General features: G+C 41.7%; 1 protein-coding gene across 3 annotated transcripts in view; it reads left to right on the forward strand.

The window, feature by feature from the left end:
• The window catches only part of ggps1 (geranylgeranyl diphosphate synthase 1), a 95906-nt gene that overhangs the window by 1414 nt on the left and 70198 nt on the right, over positions 1 to 24294 (forward strand). Inside the window, exons 3-4 of one of the 3 annotated variants that reach the window (XM_072251039.1) lie at positions 17313 to 17442; positions 22875 to 22990. The exons of the other annotated variants lie outside the window; for them this stretch is intronic. The gene's annotated coding sequence lies outside the window, so the exon portion shown is untranslated. The remainder of the gene's footprint in view (positions 1 to 17312; positions 17443 to 22874; positions 22991 to 24294) is intronic. 3 annotated transcript variants of the gene reach the window in all.

Raw genomic sequence — 24294 nt, forward strand, 5'->3', positions numbered from 1 at the left:
GCTGTATGTGATTATATATACTGTGTTTTGTGCCTTGGTCCCAGACGAATGTTGTTTCACTTAGCTGTATACATGCATATGGTTGAATAACATGAACTTGAATTTTATGTGGCTGAATGTCAAAGCATTGTTCTGCTTGTCTCCCAAAAACTTTCAAGTTTTAGCATTGACTGATTTTGGTTGACCTGATTACGTAGCCTACAGGCTGACTTTCAAAGCGCCTACAATGCATATTCTCAGTGCTATTCTTTTATTTGCAGAACTTGCTTTTTGCACATGGGTTGAATTCCATTGTATTTCTTTACTTTGTAAAGAAAATGAATCTCATGGTACTATATGATGTGTACTTCAATAATAAATTTACTCTAATATTTACTTATCCGAGACTGCAGATTTACTGTGCCATGGACTGTTCTTCATCAAGTTATGGTATTGTTGCACTGTTGTAATTGTATGTTATAATTATGTGGTTTTGTTAGTTTTTTCAGTCTTGGTCTGTCCTGTGTTTTGTGATATCACACCGGCGGAATATTGTATTATTTCTTAATGCATGCATTACTAAATGACAATAAAAGAGGACTGCGTATCCTCATAATCTAATCTAATCTTATCCTGATGAACCTTAGTATTTCGCTCTTGTTGCACCAGCCTCCCCTTCACTGTTCATTTCGTTGCTTCCCTGACCACCACCACCCCCCCCACCAATTCTCAGCACACATGCATCCTTTAAATGTGGTTAACTAAACCATTCTCCTCTACTTTGACATTATAGTTCACTTGATGGGATTGTACTTGTCTAATTCAGTTTATTTGTAGCCAGTGACTAGGTGCCGTTTTGATCTTTGAACTACTTGTTCACATAATCTGTCGGTACCTTCTACTTGTCATGCCTTTAGGTTTCACTATTCCAACTTGCTGCTCATGTCTAGTGCAGTTAATCCAATTTGAGTACACTCAATTTTGCTCACTTCACAACTTAAATTCCAGAATTTTGAGCTGCAACCATTTAAAAAAAGTTCTTAAATTTATTGACTAAGATATATTCCCCAATATATCTGTGACTCGTGTCAAATTTTGTGTAAAGAGGTTAGGATGCCATACTATGCTTAAAGCATATTTTAAATGCAAATAATGTCCTGTTCTCATTTGCTTCTGTTTACTTATTGAAATTAGTTTGCTTTCCAGTCTTTTATATAATCTGGGTATTTTTAATATAGTGAACAAATGTCTGGGCATTTAATTAATGTCTGAATGTGCAGAGTAGCATTAAGCATGATTTCTTCCTTTATTTGCATGCACAACCTTTAAATTTAGTTTAATTTAACCTACCAAGCTGCATTTTGCTGGATTGATAGCATGTCCAATGGATGTGGCTGTTTATGGTATACTGTGTTTACCATCTTGCATGTTGTTTCATTTGAAGCTTCCAAAATAGTGTCATAATTTTTTTATTTAAGTCCAGAAAACATTGGCTGCTTTTGCCTTTATATTTCTTAGATAAATATTAGTTGCATTAATGCTTAATTTTGTTAGATTATGTTTAGCAGTCTTTAGTTCCCCAGCCCATTTTTATTTTTGAGAATGAGCTGATAGCATTAAATTCCTGTTCTAGGAAAAAAAACATATGAAGTAGGAAAGATTTAAGGAAATGTTTCTAATTTTGGATTAGCTTATTATGTGAATGGATGATTGATAGCTACAAGAATTGCTTTCTGTTCAAATGCTTTCAGTTTTGGTCTGTTTCTTTTTTTGCCAAACAAGATTGTTGTGGTAAATAGCAGGCACCAGTTTGGTTGGAGTTTGAAATTCTGGCTTTGTGGCAAAATTGAATGGACTGCTGACTCATCTTCTGATAGTAATTCAGAAGGTTGCGTTACAATATGACACAAATCTGTGCATGGTAATTCCATTTCTTTCAACTTTAGAAAAGGTACAAAGTTAGTTTCTGGGAGTTTGGGTCCACTCAAGGAAACTTATTAAAATGAAATTACTTGCAAGTTCTGCTTGCAAATTTTGAATTGTACCTTGTGCCTTCTGCTTGTTCTGACTTTCCACCTTTGACAAATGCATGTATTTTGTTCAGGGAGAGAATGTTGCACAAGTGTCTCTAAATGATGCTGTATATAGTATTGTAATGTGATGCCAAAAGATGTTTTGTCTCCACATTTAATGCAAAGTACTGTTACATGTGACAAGTCACTAGCTTGAACTACAGACTGGGGGTTATATGTCAGTGAGAGTAATTGACTCTTAATGAGTCTCTGCTGCAGAGTTGGAGCAGTGAAGGGTTAGGTCTTAAGTTGACTCTTGAGTGAGTGGCATCAACAGTTTGAAATCCAGATTGTCCTGTGCCAACTGGATCCTTAGTTTTTTCTGTTGGACTTAGGGCTGAATCTTCCTTCTAAAGTTCTTTCTCATTTCCTCCACCTTTGAAAATATTGTCACTGTGTACATTGCTACAAATTAAGAATAATTAGAAAATTCTTGCACTTCCTTACTCATTCTGTGTAATCCATATTCCTGTACCTCATGCTTATCTAACTAAAATCAATTTTGCTCATTTGCCACAACCTTTCCATGTGATTGCATGTAAAATGTTATATATTTTCTAATTTTCCCTAAAATATTGAATTTATCAGTGATCATCTTTTATCTTGCTCCTCGTCCTTGTGAGTAGATTTGAAGGCCTGTAAATTGGGTGGATTGTTTGTAGCTCAGCCCAGTCCTTCCCTCTCTACTTGAGCACTAAGCAGAAAACTGACATTCCATATCCATCCTCCTTGGCATTCAATGATGCGAAGCTGACTGCAGTACTCTACCTTTGCCATGGTTATCTTGCATAGTCTAAGCAGCAAATCTGCAGCTATTTGAAGCTATATTTAAATTTAGCTGTGCTTGCAGATCATTTTACTTGTGCACGCTCCTTGTCATTGAAAAGTGATATTTTAATTCTTCCCTGCAACCATGTACTGATCCAACAAAAGAATTGGCTATATTAAGTTTGGCATTATGTAATTCAGACTTAACATTTTTGAAATAATCGTAATAGGTTTTAATGTAACATTTGAACTAAAAATATATACTGTGGTCACTTTCGTTAGTGCAAATATCTAATCAGCCAACTATATGGCAGCAACTCAATGCATAAAAGCATGCAGACATGGTCAGGAGAGTCAGTTGTTCAGAGCAAACTTCAGAATGGGGAAGAAATGTGATTTGTGACTTTGGTTTTAATGACTGTGGCCTGCAGTTATCAACAGAGTGCCAAACTGGACTGACTCAGCTGTCACTCCTAGGATGTTGTTTGGGACTCTGTTAATTGCTCACTTTTTGCTCTTTGCATGACTTGTGATCCTGCACGTTGTGTTGAGTTGCCTCTACCAGAGAACTTCAGGTTCCGACTGAGGGAATAATGGTCAAACACAACTTACTTAAAAATTTCATACTGTTTATTAGTAAGCTTGCGTTGCTCAGTTCAACTACAGAGCCCTGCTCGCAGAGCTTGGGAAAGTCTGCAAATCTGTCTGGGGCTGCTGTTATACATCTGTTATCACATGCATACTTTGATAAGGGTACACAGCAGCTTTCTCATGCTACAAATACTACTTTGTTTATACATTATTCTCACAGCACGACTTGTCAAGCTGCCAATAAGTCAGTTAGGTTTCAGCCCTTCTAATTCTGCATGTAATTCCTCATTCTCTCCTTTTGTCATTCCATGACAACTAGGATTATCAATGTTGGAGTATATCTAAATTCTCATATTCGTGTAAGAAGGGTGGATAGTAACCCTCGGGATAGACCAAAGGTCTTTCTTCGTCATTGTAGTCTCCATCCTCATCATTTGCATCTCAGTCTCTCTGAGGTTGCCTTCCTTCTAGGGGGATTATGTATAAATATCCCTGTAGGTGTAGCGCAAAAGCACCGGCTGACAAAGGGTCAGAAACATCAGAAGAGTGCAATGAGTACTCCTGCGATGATAGCACAATGTAGCAGTATACCGCTCCCTCCTGCGAAGATGTCACTGAAGGGCCACAATCCTCCTTTTGAGCTAAAGTCATGTAGGTCAGCCCTGATTTTCTGGATTTTATTTACCTCCTTTTGAATATGAATGGAAAGAGGTAATTCATCTGGGATGTAGGGTGTTGGTGCAGCACTCGCCCCACAAGAGCACATGCACCTCCTTTTTCAGCCAGAACAAAATTGAGGGCCATTCAGTTCTGTAAAACAGTCTGTCGTAGTGCCATCATTTCAGCTGTGACGCTGGATGCCATCCATGGCCTCAGCGGTACTACTGGCCATCTCCTCCAAAACTTCAGCCAGGTTGATGATTTCCCTTGAAATGTGGGCCGCCTCGTAGAAGGGGAAGGTTGACATCCAGAAGCGCTCTGGTTGTGAGGTTTCTCGGTTTTGCCGTAGGAGGGAAGGGTGCTGGTCCAGGGATTTCAGCATTTGCATGTGGAGTACAAAGTAAGCCAGGAAACAGCATCCTATTCAATTTCTGCGCTCTTGCTGGGTGTCCCATCGGCTAGCTGTCTCTCCTGGGAGCCACATGTAGGCCCTTTCCCTGCAAACCCATTGAATTCCATTCACAGGGCGCAGTGGTTTGGCCGTTGTAGAAATGGCACAGGTGCTATTACCCAGAAAGTAAGTCCCTTTATCTTTGAAATTACAGTAGCAGATAGTATTTGCTGGTTGGTCAGATCTGACAGTGATGGAGGGCCATGATGTCTGACCTCCCCATTGGATGGCTTTTTGTTGGGGTGGGGGTGCAAATGTACCAACCATCGAAGTAATGGCACACACAGTGTCCACTCACATCACTGGTGCAATTTTGGGCCTCACTAGTTTAAGTGTCTTTAGAAAAAGCCCAGACTGAGCGTTGTTCACTGCTGTTCAGTGGAATGGCTATTAGGGGAACCCCTATCTTCCCATGGGGAGGAGTCACTGCACACACCCAGCAGGCAGATGAGTTAGTTTTCCCAGTATAACTGTAGCAAAGCAACAGGAAGGTGTTTGGCTTGGTTACTATAAGACAAGTGCTTAAGATTACAAGTATAGACAGTAATAGCTTAGTCGTGAATGCACACATTTGACGTGTCCTAGATATGTCCATGTAGTTTGACTGCTTTTGGAGTGGTCAGTAACACTGGTAGGGTCCTTTGCAGCGAGGCTCAAGCTTCTAAGATGGTTCTTTATGAGAACAAAGTCTCCTGGGCATGCTCAATGTTCATTTTCCAGTCCCTCTCCTTCCCGGTGGGCCTCCTTCACCTGCCAATGCAAGACCTGGAGAGATTTGGTTAGTGCCAGGATATATCCTATAATTTCATTCGACATTTGATTCAGGTCCATCTCAGGTAATTTTGGGGTCGGCAAGGCAACCTTCCAGGGGGTTCTTAATGGTCTGCCATATACTATTTCAGCCACTGATAGACCATATACTATTTCGGCTGCCAACAAATCATATTTGGTATGATAGAAACATAGAAAACCTACAGCACAATACAGGCCCTTTGGCCCACAAAGTTGTGCCAAAAATGTCCCTGCCTTAGGAATTACTATGCTTACCCATAGCCCTCTATTTTTCTAAGCTCCATGTACGTATCCAGAAGTCTCTTAAAAGACCCTATAGTATCCACTCCCACCACCGTTGCCAGCAGCCCGTTCCAAGCACTTACCACTCTCTGTGTTTAAAAACAAAAAAAAACTTGCCCCCTGACATCTCCTCTGTACCTGCTCCCCATCATCTTAAAACCTGTGTCCTCTTGTGGCAACCATTAATAATGAGTTTTCATCTGGAACAAAACTATCGGTAGCACTTAACCAGTTTCTTGTCCTAGTTTAGCCGATTTGTTTTTCAGCATCCCATTAGCCCTGTCAGTCAGGTCTTTGGGGGCAATGCAATGCCTATTTATTTTTTGTTGAAGTTCATCATCAAACAAATATTTCCATAAGATGTATTTCAGATATTGTACACATATATCATATCATATTTGCCACAAATCTCCACATAATATTTATGAGGTATACACCTATAGAAAAGAGAGGAAAGAAGCAATGCCTGTTTAATACATAGAGCCTGGCATTGTTGGGTATTAATCTCACCCACAAAATGAGGGCCGTTGTCAGATACAACTTGCTCTGGTATCCCAAATCCGGGAATGATTTCTTTCAACAAAATATGCACGGTACAGTAAGTCCCTGGGTTAAGAACGTCCGACTTATGGACAACTCGTACTTACGAACGGACTGCCATAAAGCCTATTAATAAAAATTTGAGTTAAATACAATGGTTCGTAATAACGAACGCACACACTACTTTGTGACACTCAAGAAAACATTGCGTGGCCTCAGCGGTTCGTCGGCTCAAGGAAGGAATGCCGTCTGCCATTTTTGGGTCGGATCACGTTGCCGTTAACACTGAGTGTGTAACTTTGTACTTGGCTTAAATTTATCTCTTATTTACCCTTGTAACCATGCCTCCAGAGCGTAAATCGGATGCAAGTGCTGGTGATGCATCAAAGGAAAGGAAAACGATCACGATTGAAAATAAAGTGGAAATAATAAGACGATCAGAAAGAGGTGAAACCCCATCAGTCATTAGAAAAGCATTAGGCTACAGTCGGTGAACGATCGGAACAATTTTAAAGGATAAAGTGAGAATAATGGAGCATGTGAAAGGCCCTGCCCCGATGAAAGCTACAATTATTACTAAGCAATGCAGAGGTTTAATTATAAGAACCGTATGTACCTGTTCTGACTTACCTACAAATTTGATTTAAAGACAGACTTAGGAACGGATCTCGTTTGTAACCCGGGGACTGCCTGTATTGGCTTTATCTGTGGTAGGATGTACTTCAGTCCATCTACTGAAAACATCAAGAATTACAAGATAATACTTGTAACAGTGATGCACGGTAATTTGATTAAAATCAAGTTGTAGTTGGCAGAAAGGGTATCTTGGCAATGGGTATATCCCTTTGGGCATGGGGTGTCTTTTCCTGGATCACATTCTTGGCATATCAGATGTCGTCTGGGAACATTCTGTGCTACTTTCTCCAGGTCCGGGCTCCACCATGATTCCAAACATTGCCTTACCATTTCCTCCCTGCCAAGGTGAGTATTGGTATATACAAAATCTACAATAGAGCTCAGTATAGTTTCAGGTACACAAAGCTGATGGGCGGGAGTAAGCCAGAAGTCCTTGGTCGGTGAGTTAAAAACATGCAGCCGATTCCCAGGTGGCTTTCTCTTTTTCAGCAGTGTCGAGCTGTAAAACACGCACACCCTCAATTCCAGGCATACCCTCTGATTCGGAAATGGGGGATTCAGTTTTTCCCCAGCGATTCGTCATTTGGGAAACAGTCAGTGCTCCAGTAAGGGCGGCTTGTTTTGCAGCTGAGTCAGCTCTGTTGTTTCCATGGTCAGCCTCAGTCGTACCGTTAGTGTTGCAGAGCATTTAATAATGGCCAGTTGTGAAGGAAGACAGATGCTGGATAAAAGGAGGTGATGTCACCCCTTGCTTTCCAAAGTTGCCCGAAATCATGAGCGACTCCAAAGGCATACCTAAAGTTTGTTTTTAAAAAAAAAATAAATTGGCTGATTTCCCAGTGGCTAGGATGCATGCTGTAGTGAGTGCAAAGAGTTCAGCTTGCTGCGTCAAGTAAGGAGAAAGAAAGGAAGTGGACTCCACAGTTTCTATGTCAGAATCAACAGCATAGCCTGCACGGTACTGGCCTTGGTTGTCGATAAAGGAGCTCCTATCTATATAGACTAAATGTGGGTTGGCAAGGGGGACGTCAGTAATGTCAGGTCAGACCTGTCAATTGGTGATTTATTGTTGCACAATCATGGGTCGGTGAATCTAGACACTTGGGTGCGCATTCTAAAAAGATGGCTGGGTTTACAGTAGAATGGGAAAAAATGGAGAAGGGGTTTCTGTAGTAGAAGGACCTCATCTAGTGTGGCAGGCATGTGTAAGGCCTTGAGTTTGGTGGATGTTCATCAGAGTGACTACATCATGAGAGGTGAATATGTCCACTGGCTGGTGCAAGGTAATGTTACTTGCGACCAGAACCATATGGTATACTGCAGGGAGAATTTGAATACAGGGAGGTAAGCAGGAAGTTACCAGATGGAGTTCCTTGGGGATAGGTTGTTGTCAATCCCCATGGCTCTGGGAAAGGACAGCAGTGGGACACCGGGCCTCGATTGTCACATAGAGTGCAAAGTGGCAATCATAGAGGGGTGCCTTCTCAGGGCTTGCTTGAGGGAAGCAAAATCCTGTTGGGCCTGCTTTGAGAGTTGAAAGGGAGTCTCGCATTTGGGCAAGGAATAAGGGGTGAGGTATCTGGTGAGCAGGGCAATGTCGGGAATCCAAGTGCGGCAGAAATTGACAAAGCCCAGGAATTTGTGCATCTGAGTCGATGTGTATTAACAAAGGGGGTTAATTAGCACGGGTCAAGGGAATCTGGTACCTTCTGGTCTATTAAGATCTATAGTACATAAAGTGCCACACTTGATAACAAAATCTTTTAAAATCAAATAAATCTTTTTTCTGACAAATTAACACGATTTTTAAAAATATAATGTGTCCTTATATTTATTCAGAATTGGACAAAATCAAAAATCAACCTTTCCTCAAAGAAAGAAAACAAATATTAAAATATAGAACATTGCTCTAGCAACCCACAGTTATGTACTAAAATTTAAATTAACCTTTTCCCTTTAGATGGCCTTTGTGGTTTGCTTTGAAAGACTGAACAATGACACTACTGTCTGACAAACACAGTTGTCAAGAATAATTGTCAAACACAGTTTACTTAAAATTACATACTGTTCATTAGCTAACTTGCGTTGTTCAGTTGAACTAGAGTCCCGCTCAGAGCTTGGGAAAATCTGCAAATCAAGTGAGCCCCTAAGTGCTGTTTGGGGCTGCTGTTATACATCCGTTATCACATACATACTTTGATAAGGGTGCACAGCAGCTTTCTCATGCAATAAATACTACTTTGTTCATACATTATTCTCAAAGCAGGACTTTTCAAGCTGCCAATAAATCAGTTAGGTTTTAGCCCTTTTAATTCGGCATATAATTCCTCAGTTGGGTATCCAGTGTTTTCTTTTAATAAGTTCCTTAGTGTTTTATGGCTGTCCGCACGATGACAAATCTCAAGGTTCTATATTGTATACATACTTTGACAATAAATGTACTTTGAACCTTTGATTGTTGGTGCCAGGTGGAGTGGTTTGAGTATATTAGAAACTGCTGATCTGGGATTTTCACACACTTACAGAGAAAAGTATGAAAAACAAAAATCATCCAGTGAGTAGCAGTTCTGTGGGCGAAAATGCCTTGTATACGAGGGGTCTGAGGAGAATGGCCATACTGGTTCCAGCTGACAGGAAGGCAACACTAAAGGCTGATTTATACTTGTGCGTTCTAGCTTACGCCGTAGCCTTCACAAGTGGGTTATACCGTTGTGAGCATTTATACTTGTGTGTTGGTGTCCCTGTGTCTCTGTGCAATTCATCACCAAAACGCTAGCTGGCGGTGGGGTTTCTGTGCCACTGAGAGTTTCTTCGTGTTGAAACTCAACACGAAGAAACTCAAACTTCAAACAATGGTGACTGAAACTGAAGGAGGGTGAATTTTCTGTGCTTGTCAGGCCACTGAGAGCCATGGACAAGGAAATGCATTTCAAATATTTTCGGATGTCAGCAGGTAGATTTGACGATTTGGTTAATCGTCTCTAACCATTTATTTTGCATCAGTGTACGCACAGTATACTCAGAGACTGGCAATCACCATTCAAGTTTTAGCTTCAGGTGGAAGTCAACAGGTTGTAGCAGCTAGCTAGAAACTGGTGTCAAGCACAGGGTCCTGCATAATTTCAGAGATCTGTAAAGCTTTATGGAAAGCATTGCAGCCAGAGTTCCTTCCCTGCCCTCCAGTTGCCCAGTGGAAAGCTGTTGCAGCGTAGGAGGAAATGCGATGTTACCAAGCGGACCAATCATAGTTGTTGCAGTCTGCGTCACCACGAAGCATAATTATATTTTGGGAGAGGTGTGCATAGGGCATAGGGTTCGGCGTAGAGTACAGCATAGGGTACGCGGCTATGCCATACCTACGGCATACATTTGACGCACAAGTATAAGTTGGCCTTAACTCTTATAACCACACAATACTGCAGTGGTGTGCAGAAGAGCATCTCTGAATGCACAACATGTTGAAGTTTAAAGTGGATGGGCTACAGCAGCAAAAGACCACGCTGGGTGTCACTCCTGTACCACATGAAGTGGCCCTTGAATGTAGTTTAGATCCTAAGAATAGTTAGTCTTCCATGCAATGAGATGGATTGAAGAAGGTCCTTTTTTGTTTAGCTTTGCATATGCTTTTTCCCTTACCGTGATTTTTTTCTGTTGACTCATCTTAAGGCTATAAACTGATTCTGTACATAGTGAATCTTGTTTGGAACAATTGTTGACAATAACTGAACAACCTTCAAGAGGATGGTGCGTACAGACGCTGCCACCACTTTATTTCCTGGTGTAATTGTTCGTCTGTGTTCTGTATGTTATGATCAGAAAATGCTGCTGGCTCTTAAACGTACTGTGCACAGCAATTCTACCTCGCTAGTGAACTGTTGGACTACAGAGGAGCTTCGCAGCTTGGGCTTACTGGATACGTCGCTGTTTGTTTCAGACCTCCATGAGCAACACCGTAGGAGGAGGCTCACAAGGAAACAAGAAAGGAGAAAACGTGCTGGAATCCAGGAACGACTTGGGTCGACTGTCCCCTCGCTCTTACTGGCAAATAATCTGCTCACTTGAAAATAAGCTGGACTGCCTGAGACTGAACCAGCAAGAGAAACACATCTGCGCACTCATTCCTACAGAATCATGGATTCATGAATCGGTCCCAGACATGGCCATCCAGCTAGAGGGTTTCAGTTCAGTGCATTTCAGGCTGACAGGGTTCCAGTGATTTCAGGCAAGACCTGTAGTGGCAGTACAGGTGGCCTCCGTTTTCCCAACATTCGCTTTATGACACCTCGCTGTTACATAAGACCTACATTAGTTACTTGTTTTCGCTAACAGAAGCTGTTTTCACTGTTACGAGAAAAGGCAGCATGTGAAAAAAGGCAGCGCACGCCCGAACAGCCAAGCTCCTCCCACGAAACTGCATTCTAGCCGCCATTGCTTAAACACATGCTTTATCTCGATTTATTTTGTGCATCCGTTAGCAAGGTGAGTTCTAAGGTATCAAAAAGCCTAAAAGAGCTTGTAAGGGTGTTACAATTAGCGCAAAACTAGACATAATTATGCGTTTCGATCGTGGTGAACGAAGTAAGGACATTGTCCACGCGTTGAACTTGCCTGCGTCCACCATTTGCACTATTTATACGCAGAGAGAGAATTTTGAAAGCTGCCAATGTTATGATGGTTCTGCTCGTAGCAAAGTGGTCTGTCTTGGTCGGCTTCCAATAATGGAAAGTCTATTGCTTGAGTGGATTGATGGGTGTACAAAGCATGGTGTTCCGTTAAGTTTTCTTATACTTAAGGAGAAATCAGTCAGTCTTTTTAATAAGCTGAAACAAAGTACTGGACGATGGTGATGAAAGTGTTGCGAAAGTGAAATTTAAAGGTAGTCATGAGTGGTTTGATCGGTTTTGGAGGCGAGGGCCGCTTCATAGTTTAAGCAGTGGTCCCCATCCTCTGGGCAGTGGACCGATACATTGCCGCGCAGAATGCAGTGGTGCAGCGGTAGTCGGAACGCACCAGACACATCTTTAAGAAAAAAGCTGAAATAAATAAGCTAATTAATTAGTTGCCGCCCGGCATGTAAATGTCGGCCCAGAACAGAGGCGATTGCGGATTTCATCAGTTGGTTATTCATATAAGCAAGTGTTTAACTGTGACGAAACTGCAATTTATTGGAGTCGTCCCAATTTCGATAAGTGAAACTACACTGTACATACATTATTTCTATTTTATATAGGCGGTGTATTTTTATGTATGATTTGGCAGCTTCGTCGTTTAAAGGTTACTGGAGAGAGTTTTTCTGCCGAGAGGACTTCCGCGAGATTTTCACTGTGCTGGACAGCGCTGCAGAAAAGTGTTTCTACTTTATATAGGCTGTGTATCTATCATATCATTCTTGCTTTTACTACATGTTACTGTTATTTTAGGTTTTGTGTGTTATTTGGCATGATTTTGTAGGTTATCCTTTGGGTCTGGGAATGCTCAAAAATTTTTCCCGTATTAATAAACGGTAATTGCTTATTCACTTCATGACATTCTGGCTTACGAACCGTTTCATAGGAACGTTCTACCTTCAGATAGCGGGGGAAACCTGTGTGTGTGTGTGTGTGTGTGTGTGTACTGATGTATAGATGCTTTAACAGTGGTGTTTCATTGTTCACTGATGAATGAGTTTATTTTTGTGACGTGCAGACAGATGAACAAGAAGCACAGTAGTGCTTCCACTTCCTAAGCAAGGCTCCCCACCCCCATCTTAACTGTGTTTTACAGGAGCACCATTGAGAGCATCCTGACAAGTTGAATCTCCATCTGGAAAGGGAGCAGTTGATCATTGGATCTGAAGTCCCTACAGAGGACTTAGAACAACTGAGAGGATCATAGTGGTCTCCCTATCATCCATCGGGGACTTTTATCAGGAGCGCTGTGTACACAGGGCCCTTGACATTATCAGGGATCCCACCCATCCTCTGACTTTCTACCATCAGACAGGAGACCATCTTGCATAGAAGCAAGAATGGTCAGGATAAGAAACAGTTTCCCCCTCACCGTTACATTTCTGAACTCCCAGCTGCAGTGTATTTGAAGCGTTACTGGTTGATTTGTCCCAAACCTTATGATATTTAATATTAATGCACAATTTATGTGTGATTCGTCTGTAGATTTTATCCTTGCCTTCATAAGTTATCATGTGTTATGTTTTGCAACCTGGTTTAAAGAAATATCCCATCTCTGTATTCATTATATACATGTGAAGTTCATTGTCATTTAACTCTACACTTGTCACTAATCTGGTAATGTGCAAAACAGATCAGGGGAGGTGTTCAGTAAAGATCTTGTTAAGATACAGAGCCAGTTTGTGCTCGTGACTGATGGGTGCTTTAATTTTTCAGAGAACCAGAAGGGACTGGCTGCATAAAACCCGAGTGTTCAAAAAGAAATCCAAAGTTGTTAAATGTTTTAAAAATGCAGATAATAAGTATCAGGCAGGTATGCACTGCTAAGGGTGTATTTCAAGTAAAGGGGGATGCCAATATTATCATTTTAAGGGTTCATTTTTAATCCATTGAGAATTTGTCCCTCTGTTGAACTAATCTTCGCAGGATTTTCTCTGGGTGTGGAGTGAATCATCAAAACAATGCACAGACTGCTTAAGGGAGTTTTTGGGGGTGGTCTTGGGCAAGTAGTGCAGCTGCTGGATGCTGGGATGCATCATGGCCAAGCTGCTGAGTGTGCTTTGCTGGGTGCCAACAGCAGTTCCAGTTGTTGACAGATTACCCAGATCCAACCTGCTTCAACATTGGGGGTTTACTCGACACTGAGCTGTGTTAATGCATTTACTGCTTTGTTTCTGTGGGATTGTTTGCAGAAGGTAAGATAGCAGTGAATAGCCTGAGTGAGGGGATATAGAGAATGCTGGAGCAAGTATTTAAAATTCAGAATCAAAAGTCCTATAACAAATTAGTGTTTGAATGGTGGTGCAAAATAGGTTAACAGTCTACTGTAAAAATGTTTAAATGCTTGGTAAATGCCAACCTGCAAGTAGGAATGGCTAGTCTATATTTTTTTTTACAAAAAATAGATATGGTGTAGCAAATAAAGTAGTGGGATCACAGATGGACCTCGAATACTGGAATCGGTTTGGGGCCTTATTCCTTTGTCTATTGTGTAAGTTGAGCTGTCGTTTAATTTATGAGAATTGATTTTAAATTGTGTTTTTTTTTTGCATCTTTCAGTAATACAACTAATACCAGCTCCCTTAGGCAGCCTCTGTGTTTCATCCATAGCCAACCATGCAGCAACAAATTACTTCAAACATGCAGGAGTGTCAGTAAAGGACTGAGCCTTTAACCAGGTTCCCAGCACAGCCAAGTTGTCAATGATTCATTAGTCTTAATTCTTGAGAATGCACCCTCAGTACTGAGCAAGATATTATTATATGGCCCAATGCAAAAGGTTATCAACTATTACTCAATATTTGTAGTTTATTGCTTTTAATTTTTTTCCTTTTGTATGCCTTTTATTTTGAAGCTTTTGTGTGCTACTTTCTGAGCTGTCTCGCATATAATATTTTGTTACAGTGTGTATGCTTTTAAAATCTTGCTTAATCCCATCACCCCATTCAAAGGTTTCCAATATTTGTTCCATGGGTTTCTGAATAACTTCAGGAAATGAATTATCAGTGATGTTGGCATTCATTCCCATGTCTTTGTTTGCTAATTGCTAAATTGAACTAAAAGTAATTCAGTTAATCTTATCTGCTTATAGTTCACTGGTTGTTTTTAAGAGATGTTTCAATCTATTCTTGTCTAATTGTTGATAAACAATTCAACAATTTACCAACGTTTTCCATTGCCCTGTCTTTCAGATATTAGCAAGATTGGTGCAGTTTAATTGACTTCCATAGAAAAATGGATTGCCATAACCAAGTTGGCACTTTAAGCTCTTATGTGTCTCTTTGTTGGTATTGTGTTGAACTCCATAAGTAAAATTTATCTTCATTTGCATGTCCCTGTAGAATGAACTTTGCAGTAACTTGTTGAAGAAAAACCACCTTGTCTCCATGGCAAATTCTTGGATTAGACCTGGTCCAATCACCAAAGGCCAAGATAAATGCGGCTTCTCTCATTGAATTGACTTTATTTCTTAAATCCTTCACATACATGAGTAAAAATCTTTGCGTTATGTCTCCATCTAAATGTGCAATCATGTTAATTTATAATACATAGAACAGTCAATGTAACATAGAAATAGACTCCGATCAGCGTGAGTTAATCAGTCTGATGGCCTGGTGAAAGAAGCTGTCCTGGAGCCTGTTGGTCCTGGCTTTTATGCTGCAGTACCGTTTCCCAGATGATCCTTTGGGCCCTTTTTCCACACTTGGCTTTGTAAATGTCCTGAGTCATGGGAAGTTCAGAACTACAGGTGCGCTGGGCTGTCTGCACCACTCTCTACAGAATCTTGCAATTAAGGGAGGTACAGTTCCCACGCCAGGCAGTGATGCAGCCAGTCAGGACGCTCTCAATTGTATCCCTGTAGAAAGTTCTTAGGATTTGGGGGCCCATACCTAACTTCCTCAACCGTCTGTGAGGTGAAAGGGACGCCTTATTTGGCCTCCGTTGTGAAAAGTTGAGTTAAATGGCTCCCACCTATTATTCTCCTATCTATGTGAAACATCCATATTGCTGCTACATGACAGCAGCCATCATTTTGACAGCTGGAGCCAGATACTGTTGTTCCTTGTATGAAGTGGATTATATGCCAAATTGTCCACAAGATCTAAATTTGAAACTGAAGAATTCTAGCTTATCAAGTCTTTTGCTACTCATTATCTGAACTTTGTGGTCTGATTCCTATTGCTATGTTGCAGCAATGAACAAAAAATAAACGTTTTGATATTTCACAGTATTGAAATACTCTGCAGTAGTTCTAATTCTTTCACCTTACCATTGGTATAGCCTGGGTAAAAACTAGTGTCAAATCTTTTTAATTTCTGCACACTGTGTGGAGAGCATTCTGACTGGCTGCATCACATTTGGTATTGGGGGCAGGGGGGGGACTACTGAGCAAGATTGAAATAAGTTACAGAAACTTGTCTATCGTGGGTACCAGCCTCCAGTGTAGCCAAGACATCTTTAAGAATTGGTGCCTTAGGAAGGCAGTGTCCATCATTAAGGACCAACACCCAGGACGTGTCCTCTTCATACTGTTACCGCTGGGAAGGAGGAGGTGATGATAGGCAGCTGTCGATCCCAGGGGATTATGGGTTTGTGCCTCTGGTGGACTGAGTTGAGCAACATCCAATGTGGGAGTGACAGAGTTTGCCACGCCATGTACAGCAGAACGCCTAGGCAGTGCTGGCGTCTTGGGCACAGAGCTTTTGGCAGGCGCTCCTTTTCTCTGCTTGCTGCATCAGGGTGGTCTTGTACCCCAAGAGACCCTTTTCACCTCCTGCTTACAGGGAAGGATGTACAGAAGCCTGAAGGCATAATCTCAGCAATTCGAGAAAAGCTTTCCCTCTGCCATCAGATTTCTAAATGGGCATTGAATCCATGAACACTACCTTTTTTTAATTTCTGTTGTTTTGCACTACAATTTTAACTTAACTATTTACTAGACATATAGATCTAATGTGACTCAGTTTTTTCTCTATATGTATTTCATTGTACTGCTGCCATAAAGTTAACAAATTTCGTGACATATGCCAGGGATAGTAAATCTGATTCTGCTATTTTAATAGGTCTTAAGCTCCTAATGTTCAGTAAATTCCTGTTACTTGCATTGCTGAGTTTAGTATTTTGTGCTTCCTGGGTTGACTTTAAGCTACTGTTGACGCACCCAAGTACAGTCTTGCTCCAATCTGTCTCTGAATTTGCAGTGATTCTCTTTCTAACTTGGTGCATGAATGCTGCCAGCCAAATCAAATTATGTTTATATCCTCCTGAAAGCAGGCAAAATTCTTATTGTTGATTTGCACTGAGGGAGCTCTGCATTGTAGAATATGGTGGTGATGCAGTGGTTAAATCACTGATCCAGTGACTAGATGTAATATGAAGATATAACATTTAACTTCTGGTATTAAGAATAATGACTACTCAGCCATCACGCTGGAGTAGATATATATTTTTGCTTCCAGTACCCTAATCACCTGACAAGTGATTACAAATGCACTAGAATGTGCTTGATTCTTAAAGCCTCCTCTAAGTTGGCTGGCAAGCCGATCAGCTTTTCAGAATAAATGCTGGTCTTGCCAGCAATTTCCACATCCTGAAATATAATGCATAAGGTTTCAGTAGTGAAACTGGCTTAGAATTCTTTTCAGAGAAAAATATGTTGAATTTGTAGCATACATCTTTTGTGGGTGGGTCTGTCACTATAAAGTGTAATTCTGAATGAGGCCAGGAGTCTGTTCACGATATGTATTTAAGGATGGAGGGAAGGGTGACTTGAGCGACTGCTGCTTGCAGCTGGTTCCCAGGGCTGGGCCTCATCAGCTTGAGCCTGTGCAAGTAGGCTCAGTTCTACAAAGAACGCTCTTCATTTATCATTAGGACCTGCTTCTGCACAAGTGATGCATACCATCATCTGAAGGCCATCTCCGAGGATGTGAACTTTGCTGATCCACTCTTGGATAAAACCCCAGGTGGATCCAGAAGCAGCAACATAAATATCATAATGAATGTAAGTTAATTGTTGTTTGCAATGAATTCCTTTCCATAATGTAAACATTTCTATACTTAATACCAAAAAAGTCATCTTTTCTACTGACGCAAACACGAGGAAATCTGGAATCTCAAGCAACACACATAAAAGTTGCTGGTGAACGCAGCAGGCCAGGCATCATCTCTAGGAAGAGATACAGTCGATGTTTCGGGCCGAGACCCTTTGTCGGGATCTTTTCACCTGAAGTCCTTCCCAATTGATCAGATTAAAGTGAAATCCATTTTTCTATTCAAAGAAATAATATTCCAACATTCTTCCCAAACATTCCTGCCTGATTTTGATTCAGTGCCAACTATCTTAAAGACAAAAGTTACTTCACACTGAAATAAAATTAATTGGCCATAAGTACAGGTTACTAGTAATTACATCCTTGAGCTTTATTGTTTTTATTTTACATTACATGTAGTGCAGTAGAAGGCTTTTCTGGGCAGCAAGCACACACAGCCAAGTTAGTCATGGCCAATTAAGCTACTATTACAGGGAGAATGTGCAAATGCCGTGTAGACAGAGGTAGAATTGAACCTGGGTTGCTCACACTGCAATAGTTATGCTTAACACCATGTTACCATGTGGCCTCTATTTCGTTAATGTGATGCAAGTAGATAGGCGGGTGCCTGGCAGTGAGGATGTGCTCCTAAGAATGTGGGTGTAAGTGGAATTGGCACTAATAGATCATCATGGTATTGTATCAAAATCTGTTATGAAGTCCTGCCATGGTGCATACCTGAATATCCCTTGTGATATCCTGGCTGAGGACCCAGCTTTTTGCTGCCCTTCCTACAGCAGTGAAATTATTAGTTATCCCATCTTCATAATTTGATGAGCTACCCTCCAAAGCAAAGTGCATTCTGTGCCGGTGAGACCTGACAGATTTAAGTGAGTCCTTGGGTTGTTTCACATGTATGTGGATTGCTCTACCCTGTCAGGACATCACGGTAGCGTAGCAGTTAGTGTGATACTATTACATCGCTGAAATTCAATTCTAGCACTGCCTGTGAGGAGTTTGTACATGCTTCCTGTGAGCGCATGGGTTTCCTCCCACAGTCCAAAGGTCATGTTAAATTGTCCTGTGATGGGGCTTGCGTTAAGTAGGTGGGTTGCTGGATAGAGCGGCTCCTGAGTTCAGCTGATGACTTGTCGTCATCCCATCCTGATGACTTGTCGTCATCCCATCCTGATGACTTGTCGTCATCCCATCCTGATGACTTGTCGTCATCCCATCCTGATGACTTGTCGTCATCCCATCCTGATGACTTGTCGTCATCCCATCCTGATGACTTGTCGTCATCCCATCCTGATGACTTGTCGTCATCCCATCCTGATGACTTGTCGTCATCCCATCCTGATGACTTGTCGTCATCCCATCCTGATGACTTGTCGCCATCCCATCCTGATGACTTGTCGCCATCCCATCCTGATGACTTGTCGCCATCCCATCCTGATGACTTGTCGCCATCCCATCCTGATGACTTGTCGCCATCCCATCCTGATGTCTTGTCGCCATCCCATCCTGATGTCTTGTCGCCATCCCATCCTGATGTCTTGTCGCCATCCCATCCTGATGACTTGTCGCCATCCCATCCTGATGACTTGTCGCCATCCCATCCTGATGACTTGTCGCCATCCCATCCTGATGACTTGTCGCCATCCCATCCTGATGACTTGTCGCCATCCCATCCTGATGACTTGTCGCCATCCCATCCTGATGACTTGTCGCCATCCCATCCTGATGACTTGTCGCCATCCCATCCTGATGACTTGTCGCCATCCCATCCTGATGACTTGTCGCCATCCCATCCTGATGACTTGTCGCCATCCCATCCTGATGACTTGTCGCCATCCCATCCTGATGACTTGTCGCCATCCCATCCTGATGACTTGTCGCCATCCCATCCTGATGACTTGTCGCCATCCCATCCTGATGACTTGTCGCCATCCCATCCTGATGACTTGTCGCCATCCCATCCTGATGACTTGTCGCCATCCCATCCTGATGACTTGTCGCCATCCCATCCTGATGACTTGTCGCCATCCCATCCTGATGACTTGTCGCCATCCCATCCTGATGACTTGTCGCCATCCCATCCTGATGACTTGTCGCCATCCCATCCTGATGACTTGTCGCCATCCCATCCTGATGACTTGTCGCCATCCCATCCTGATGACTTGTCGCCATCCCATCCTGATGACTTGTCGCCATCCCATCCTGATGACTTGTCGCCATCCCATCCTGATGACTTGTCGCCATCCCATCCTGATGACTTGTCGCCATCCCATCCTGATGACTTGTCGCCATCCCATCCTGATGACTTGTCGCCATCCCATCCTGATGACTTGTCGCCATCCCATCCTGATGACTTGTCGCCATCCCATCCTGATGACTTGTCGCCATCCCATCCTGATGACTTGTCGCCATCCCATCCTGATGACTTGTCGCCATCCCATCCTGATGACTTGTCGCCATCCCATCCTGATGACTTGTCTATTAAAAGAGCTGGGTGACCAACATTAAGCTTGTTCTTATAGAGAAACACTGGACTAAGGATGTATCAATGGCCCACATTAAGTGTTAGGGCCAGAGTACAACTTCTGAGTCCATACCTCAGCATTTAGCAGCTGCATCCTTGTGTAATCTAGCTAAGGACTCAAGTTTGTTCCAGGTACAAGAGATGGCCAAGGATAAAAGACATTGTAAAGATAATCTTTATTTGTCACCTCTACATTGAAACACACCGTGAAATGTGTTTACATTAGTGACCAACAGAGTCTGAGGAATGCCAGCGCACAACAGTCGCCGCTCTTTTGGCGCTAACCTAGCATGCCCACAATTTACTGACGCTAACCCATTACGTCTTTGGAATGTGGGAGGAAACTGGAACACCCAGGGGAAACACATGGTCATGGAGAACATACAAGCTGCTTGGAAACAGTACTGGAAATCAGACCTGGATTGCTCTTGCTGTAAAGCGTTATTCTAACTGCTATGCCAGTGCCCACTTGGGTTTACACCAGATTTACAACAGAAGTGCATGGTATCGGGGTGAATGCAGCAGCGTGCAATCCGAACAGCTGCCTTTAAAATACAGTTTTTTTACACCTGTAATTGCTCAAACTGCAGGATCAATATGTTCCTCAAGAATTCCAACAGCTTTAGTCAGTTTTCGGTGTGTTCAATTCCACTTTTTTGCTTTAAAGATTTGGAAAATGAATGCTGGTGAATGTGTATGAAAATTAGGTACCCTTTCTAATTCATCTGTAATATCTGATTTGTGTTTCACCTGCCAAAGCTGAAGTTCTTTGGAGCTGCAAAGTTTTGGTAATGAGACTTGGGCCAAAAGAGAATTAGTCAGGGCACCTGGTTTCGTATTACAAATTACAATCCTGGCCACATGTCAATTGTACACTTTTCCATAGATGCTGCCTGGTCTGAGTTCCTCAAGCATTTTGTGTGTTGCTTGGATTTCCAGCACTTGCAGATTTTCTCTTGTTTATGATTGGCCACACGACTGTCCATTTCCACCTTGTAGTAATTGCTTCATATTGTCTTCTGTACTGAAACCCTCATCCATTCTTTGTTGCCTTCAGTTTCCTGCACTTGGTCTTTATGTAAGCCATGTTTATAATATCCAATTCAAAAAACAATCGTCGTTTAGTTGGCACTTATTTGCAAGATACATCTATTGCATTTTTTTGCCCTTTACACAAATGGTGACCTTCTGTGTCTTTAAGTTCCAGTTCATTGAGCAACTGCACCAGCTGGTAATAATGGAAAACAACCAAAATTGCATGCCTTAGAAATCTGACCTGCAACCAGAATAACCTTGATGAATTTTGGGTTCCTCAAACAAGGATACTGTTTTACACTACTCATTGTCATTCTGCATTTGGAACATCTGTGAATCTATGAAGTTCAAATGTTGTTTTCTCAAAGTAAATTGAAGTTTATGCCCCACGTAGTCTGCCTTCCTGCCCACTTCCCTTCACTGTAATAAGATTTGGTTATTTCTCTTGTGCATTCAGCGTGTCCTTGAATACAACAGTGGTGCTTAGCATGCTGTTTATCTTAGTACTCTAGTTGAGAATGTTTTTTCCAAATTTTCCCTTTAGCGCATGTGTAAACAGTGCCTATAAGAAGTATTCACATCCCCCTCCTGCAAGTTTTCATGTTTATTGTTTTACAACATTCATCTGTGGATTTAATTTGTCTTACTTGACACTGATCAATAGAAAAGGCTCTTGGTGTCAAAGCGAAAACAATTTTCTTCAAATTGGTCTAAATTTATTAGAATTAAATAATTGCATAATTACTCACCCCCTTCAAGTCAGTATTTAGTGGATGCACCTTTGGCAGTAATTACAGACTTCAGTGTGTGCATACGTTTCTTATCAGCTTTGCACATCTGGACACTGCAATTTTTCCCCATTCTTTACAAATCTGCTTAAGATCTGTCAGATTGCCTGGGGATCATTAATGAACCACTCTTTAAGTCCAGCCACAAATTCTCAATTAGATTGAAGTGTGGACTCTCACTTGGCCACTCCAGGACATAACCTTGTTTTTAAGCCATCCTGTGAGGCTTTGCCTTTATACTTGGGTCATTGTCTTGCTGGAAAACAAATCTGCTCCCAAGTTGTAGTTCTCTTGCAGACTGCATTAGGTTTTCCTTCAAGATTTCCTTGTATTTTGCTGTATTCATTTAACTCTCTACCTCTTCAGGGCCTGCTGCAGTGAAGCATCCCCACAATATGATGCACCCACTACCATGCTTCACAGTAGGGATGGTGTGTCTTTAACATTTGTTTGGCACATGGCAAACACAGCGTTTAGTCTGATCGCCAAAAAGCTCAATTTTGGTTTCATCAGACCATAGAACTTCCAGCTGACTTCAGAGTCTCCCACATGCCTTCTAGCAAACTCTAGTGAGATATTGAGGTTTTTTTTTCAACAGTGGCTTTCTCCTTGCTGCTCTCCCGTAAAGCTGTGACTGGTGAAGCACCCAAGTAACAGTTGTTGTATACAACACACACAAAATGCTGGAGAAACTCAGCCAGGCAGGCAGCATTTATGGAAAAAAGTACAGTCAATCTTTCAGGCCGAAACTCTTCGGCAGGACCTGAAACATCGAATGTACTTTTTTCCATGGATGCTGCTTGGCCTTCTAAGTTCCTCCAGGATTTTGTGTGTGTTGCTCCTGTAAGGGCTTCTCTGTAAAGTTAACTGCTAAGGCTAATGTAATGGCTTCTCTGGAATGTTAACTGATGAGGTAATGGTTTCTCTGTAGCAGCAATGTTTGGGTTATAACTGGAGATAACAGCTGGTTATCCAGTGGGGGGAAATGTTATTCTTTCTTGTGTGTCTGGAAGCTGTTGGTTTCATGGACTTTTGCCAGAAGGCGCAAGGTGAATGAAGAGAGGAGACACGACTTGAGCGAGTCATTGGGCTGCCTGACTGGGCGGATTCCGAGCAGGAGTCCGGGGGTCGCCGACGCACGGAGGAGATCGAATGGTGGGTAGAGAATCTTGCTGAATGAGCTCTAATGATTTGTGCACAGACTGTTTAATAAGTTTATTGGCGCCTTTTTCTTTTGTATTTTGTTCTCTACTAACCACATAGTCAAAGTAAGAGTTATAAATCTTAATTGCTTAACCGCATATTGTGTACTGTTTGTTATTTCTGGGTACTGATTTGAAACGGGGGACACCGCGCAGCATCCACCCAAATGAGACTTATTAAGTTTGGCCTGGTGGGCGGGGTTATCACCCCTGAGAGTAAACCGCTAGGCAAGCAAGTGTTATACTCTTGATTTCCAGCATCTGAGGATTTCCTTATTTGAGTTGTTGTATGCGCAGTTTCTCTCATCTCAAGGTTGTAGCTGCTCCAGGATTGTTGTAGGTCTCTTGGTGGCCTCCCTCACTAGTCCCCTTGCATGGTCACTCAGTTTTTGAGGACTGCCTGCTATAGGCATATTTACAGCTGTGCCATATTCTTTCCACTTCTTGATTGACTTAACTGTACTCCAAGGAATAGTCACTGACTTGGGAATTTTCTTGTATCCATCTCCTGACTTGTGCTTTTCAGTAACTTTACAGAGTTGTTTGGAGTGTTCTTTTGTCTTCATGGTGTAGATTTTGTCAGGATACTGCCTCACCAGCAGTTGGAGCTTCCAGATCCAGGTGTATTTTTAACTACAGTCAATTGAAACACCTTGACTGTACAGGTGATCTCCATTTAGCTAATTATGTGACTTCTAAAACCAGTTGGCTGCACCAGTGATTATTTGCTGTGTCATGTTAAAAGGGTGAATACTTAAGCAATCATTTTTTGTTTTATCTTTGTAATTTAGATCACTTTGTAGAGATCTGTTTTCACTTTGACACGAGTCTGTTTCTGTTATCAGTGTCAAAAAAGCCAAATTAAATCCACTTTCAGTGTTTTAAAACAAAACATGAAAACTTTCATGGGGGAGGTGAATGCTTTTTATAGGCACCATACATGTTATGAGTGGGAAATGTTTTTGTGCTGTACCAAATACAACTTACTTGTGTTACTTATTTCTTTAGGAAAGAGGCTTCTGGTTCATCGGTCTTTCACAGTGGAGATTTTGCATTTCTGCAATTATCAGAATTTTTTGATTTTAATGACTTGTAATTATAAAATGAAAGTTGTGTGGATAATTTTGTGTTAGGATATTTTCTTTATTTCACAGCTGTTCTGTAGAAGGGACTTCTCTTGGTCATTTAATCGTCTAATCCAGGCACAGCCAGTTTATGTTGAAAGGATATGTTGAAATTTATCTACCTATTAGTCTG

This window comes from Mobula birostris, chromosome 2 (assembly GCF_030028105.1).
Source record: "Mobula birostris isolate sMobBir1 chromosome 2, sMobBir1.hap1, whole genome shotgun sequence".
NCBI classification, from domain to species: domain Eukaryota; kingdom Metazoa; phylum Chordata; class Chondrichthyes; order Myliobatiformes; family Myliobatidae; genus Mobula; species Mobula birostris.